Genomic DNA, 5,345 nt, shown 5'->3' with positions numbered 1-5,345 from the left:
TATGATGTGTGAGTTATCATATTATTTGCATAGAAGTTATCGTGGTATGTTTTAACGACTCCCCCACTCCGGCCCCTCCAACAAAGTTACCAGGACTGGTACATAATTTATCATGTTTACGATGTGTGAGTTATCATGTTATTTGCATAGAAGTTATCGTCGTACGTTTCAACGACACCCCCACCCCGACCCCTCCGACAAAGTTATCAGGTCTACCATGTATGAGAGATCGCTCACGAGGGAGCTTTCGTGATAGTCAAAGAAATTATCGAGCGGCTGTGCGCGTCATGCGTGGGATCGAAGGGCCATAAGATCGTTCGGATCTGAAGCAAACGGCCGACCGGCAGGAAAATAGCTTTCTCGCAAAGAAAATTAGTTGGCCTGGTTGAGATCTGGTATGTCATCTAGTAGGTGACGGCTCAAATCCCACTAGCTGCATCCTTTTCTTTTCTTTTTTCACTCGCATTTAGTATAGTTCAAAGGACAAATTGTATGGTTGATTGAAAATTCACAGCAACGAAGCAGTAGCGGGTTGGTTATTGACCTCATAGTACTGGGAAACACCCGCGGTTCAAATCCTACCAGAGCCATTTATTTTTGCGGGCGAGGAGCACCTGATGATAAAATACACGGGAACATCTCAGGACGTGCGATCGAAATCTGACGATTCAGACGTCGTCCGGATCTAATGCAAACGTTCAGTCGGCAGGAGAATAGATTTGTCGTACAGAAAAACATCCGAGTTACGGGCGACCATATCTTGTGTATTATCTGTGATTTTTCCATCGTGAAAATTTACTAGCAATGGAGGGTTGATCATCACATAAACGCCTACGTGCTGATCCAAGGGGGTCATTATTTTCGTTTGTGTATTTTTGTACACAGGTGAAAATTGTTCTTGGAGGTTACGAGGAGGAACAGGGAGACGGGGTGTTGATCGAGTATCGCCGTGAAAGATCGGGCCATCTACACGCACGAATTAGCATCTTGGTAGTCCGTGCCTCATCAGCGAGGGAGGCCGGGGCGGACTATGGATCTGCCTGGTGGTCGGGGTCGTGTGCGGCGGGCGTAGGGGCCACGTGCATGCGCCCGTCGGCGTCCGACAGCTGGGTCGAAATTCACGGCTGTGGTAGGGCAGGGCAGGAGAGGGCGGTGGTGCTGGGGCAACACCGACGAGGGGGCCGCCAGAGTTCTTGGCGGGAGATTTTCCTCCCCTTCGGGGTGGGGCTGCGTCAACGGGTCAGGAGGCCTCTGACCTGGGCTGGCTCCGGGCAAGGGTGAGGGAGGCCGGGTCGGACTATGGATCTGCCTGGTGGCCGGGGACGTGTGCGGCGGGCGTAGGGGCCAGGTGCATGCGCCCGTCGGCGTCCGACAACTGGGTCGAAATTCACGGCTGTGGTAGGGCAGGGCAGGAGAGGGGCGGTGGTGCTGGGGCAACACCGGTGAGGGGGCCGCCGGAGTTCTTGGTGGGAGATTTTCCTCCCCTTCGGGGTGGGGCTGCGTCAACGGGTCAGGGTGACCGGCTGGGCCGTGGTTCTGTTGGGCCGTCTCCGGGGCGTGCCTTGAGCCCTTCCTTCGGGTTCAGTTTTGCGGGGGACCTCCTATATACCGCGTATTGCGGCCAACAGACGAGGCTTCGCACTGGAGGCCTCTGACCTGGGCTGGCCAATTTGCATGACGCGCATTTAAAAATCAACAAAAATACCTGCATCTGGTGGATTAGAACCCCCGATCACCAGCTTACTCGCACGCGTTGCTAGCCAGTGCGACCAGACACGTATTGTTGAAGATTTACAACGCGGCCCTTAAAGAAACGAACAACAGGGGCAAAACATAAAGGAATAGCTCGCAAAATATTCCCAAAAAACGTGTTTTAGTGGGACCGAACACATGACCTCCCGTGAGAGAACGATGTCATTAGCTGAGGAACTTTAAAATTCAACATTGTTTCCAAAACAAGAACATTTTATGAAATTCATGTATTCGAAAAATTTGAAAATTTTAAGAAGATTTTTGAATTTGTGAACAAATTTCGCAAAGGAGAACATTTTTAAAGAATTTCTGCACTTTTATGAAATTGTGAACAGATTTTGAAAATGCGAACATTTTTTGAAAAATCATAAACATTTTCTGAAACATGAACATTTTTTAACTTGTGAACAAATTAATATATTTTGAAAATTTAAACAAATTCCTAAAACAAGAACATTATTTGAAATTCTTGAACATTTTTTAAAACGTAAACACTGTCCAAATTTGCTAACACATTTGAAAAAAAACTGGAACATTTTCAAAAACAGAAACATTTTTTCAAAATCATGAACAATTTTTTTGAACTGGGAACATTTTTCAAAATTCCAGAACAAAAGTTGAAAATACGAACATTTTTTGAATTCATGAATAAATTTTGAAACTAGAACATGTTTTGAATAATCTAAAAAGGAAAACATGAACATTTTTTGGAATTTATGAACACTTTTTGAAAATGGAAACATATTTTGAAATCCCAATATTTTTTGGAAAGTTGAGAAAATTTTGAATAAAAAATTCCGAGCTGGAAAACATGAACATTTTTGGAATTTGAGAAAAAGATTTTAAGGCACGAACGATTTTTGAAGCTTCAGAACAAATTTGAAGGGCGAACTATTTTTTAAAGCACGAACATTTTTTGAATTTTGAGAACAAATGTTGAAACAGAGAACAATTTTAAAAAATCCTGAACAAATTTGGGAGCACGAACAATTTTGTAAAGCACGAACATTTTTTGAATCTTGAGAACAAATTTTGAAACAGAGTATAATTTGAAAAATGGCGAACAAATTAGAAAGAGCAATTTTTTTTGAATATGTGAACAAAAAATTGAAATCTGGTAGATTTTCTGAATTTTGAAAGTTTTGAACTTTTTTGTGTTACGCGACCAATTTTTGAATTTTGAGAACATTTTTTAAAAAAACTCAATTTTTTTTGAAACACGAACAAAATTCAATTTTTTGATATTTTTTGGAAAAAGGAGTAGAAAAGGAAAAGAAAAAATTTTAAAATATGAATATTTTCTGAATTTTTGAACAAATATGGAAGACAGATACATATTTCTTAAACCGAACATTTTTTAGTTTGTGAACAAAAAATTAAAAGGACATATACTTTTTAAAATTTGGAACATTTTTTGAAAATAAGAGAACAATTTTTGAAATTCTGAACTTTTTCGAAATTTCTGAACAAAAATTTAAAAGCTGGAACATTTTCTGAAAAATCAAACAAAGTTTTCAATTTTCAATTTTTTCTAAATTTCTGAAACATTCGTTAAAAATAGAAAAAGTTCAAAGAGAAAAGAGAAAGAAGAAAGAAAAAAGGAAAAAACAGACAGAATAAAGAGACAGAAAAAAAGATAGAGATAAGACGAAAAAGGAAAGTTTAATCAAAAGTAAAAACGGAAAAAAATATAAAAAGAAAAACCGGTTCAAGAACCTTCTAGAAGGTTCCCAAAGCCAGAAAAAATGGTTGGGAACATCCATAGAAAGGTTCCCAAAACCGGTATGGTTGGAATGCTAACAGGCCGGCCCACCCCGCGAGCGCTCGGTCGATACCTGTGCGGTAGCCCGACTGTTTGCCGCAAAGAGTGGCAAATAGGGTTTTCCGTTTTGCGGAGCTAGTGGCCAAGCCGGTGGCCACAAGCAGGCTTCCTGGTCGGGGCCCTGTCGGCCCAATTGGGGCAGGCCCGGGGAGGAATGGTGAGCTGCCTCGGTCGTCCTATAAGAGATGGTGGTGGGTGCCTCGCGGGGTGGTGCCTATCCAGTTAGTGTTTCCTGCCGCGCCTCGAGACATCAGAAGTTGGGGGAGGCGAGCAAGATTTATCCCGGCGGCGACGGTGCCGGAGCTGGTGGCGACGGCGACAAGGATGGAGAAGGAGAGGCGGCTTCAAGTCCATGGCCGTAGCAAACGACTGCGCGAGGCTGAGGGCGCTGATGCGGACGCGCGGTCCTGGGAGCGTGACCTCCGCGCCCAACTCTCGGCTCGCAGGGAGACGCAACCGAGGGACGGGCCGAGCGGTGGGGGGCGTCGAGCCTGCAGATCCCCCCGGCGACCGCCTCCTGTTGGAAATATGCCCACGAGGCAATAATAAAAGATTATTATTATATTTCCTTGTTCATGATAATTGTCTGTTATTCATGCTATAATTGTATTGTCCGGAAATCGTAATACATGTGTGAATACATCGACCACAACATGTCCCTAGTGAGCCTCTAGTTGACTAGCTCATTGATCAACTGATAGTCATGGTTTCGTGACTATGGACATTGGATGTCGTTGATAACGGGATCACATCATTAGGAGAATGATGTGATGGACAAGACCCAATCCTAAGCATAGCACAAGATTGTGTAGTTCGTTTGCTAGAGCTTTTCCAATGTCAAGTATCTTTTCCTTAGACCATGAGATCGTGTAACTCCCGGATACCGTAGGAGTGCTTTGGGTGTACCAAACGTCACAACGTAACTGGGTGACTATAAAGGTATACTACGGGTATCTCCGAAAGTGTCTGTTGGGTTGACACAGATCGAGACTGGGATTTGTCACTCCGTATGACGGACAGGTATCTCTGGGCCCACTCGGTAATGCATCATCATAATGAGCTCAAAGTGACCAAGTGTTTGGTCAGGGGATCATGCATTACGGTACGAGTAAAGTGACTTGCCGGTAACGAGATTGAACGAGGTATTGGGATACCGACGATCGAATCTCGGGCAAGTAACGTACCGATTGACAAAGGGAATTGTATACGGGGTTGCTTGAATCCTCGACATCATGGTTCATCTGATGAGATCATCGAGGAGCATGTGGGAGCCAACATGGGTATCCAGATCCCGCTGTTGGTTATTGACCGGAGAGTCGTCTCAATCATGTTTACATGTCTCCCGAACCCGTAGGGTCTACACACTTAAGGTTCGGTGACGCTAGGGTTGTAGAGATATGAGTATGCAGTAACCCGAAAATTGTTCGGAGTCCCGGATGATATCTCGGACGTCACGAGGAGTTCCGGAATGGTCCGGAGGTAAAGAATTATATATAGGAAGTCAGGTTTCGGCCATCGAGAAAGTTTCGGGGGTCACCGGTATTGTACCGGGACCACCGGAAGGGTCCCGGGGGTCCACCGGGTGGGGCCACCTATCCCGAAGGGCCCCATCGGCTGAAGTGGGAGGGGAACCAGCCCCTGGTGGGCTGGTGCGCCCCCCCTTGGGCCCCCCTGCGCCTAGGGTTGGGAAACCCTAGGGGTGGGGGCGCCTCCACCTGGCTTGGGGGGCAAGCCCCCCTGCCCCCCTGGAGATCCCATCTCCTAGGGCCGA

The sequence above is a fragment of the Triticum dicoccoides genome, chromosome 1B (genome assembly GCF_002162155.2).
Source record: "Triticum dicoccoides isolate Atlit2015 ecotype Zavitan chromosome 1B, WEW_v2.0, whole genome shotgun sequence".
NCBI lineage: Eukaryota > Viridiplantae > Streptophyta > Magnoliopsida > Poales > Poaceae > Triticum > Triticum dicoccoides.
This window is presented reverse-complemented; position numbering follows the sequence as displayed.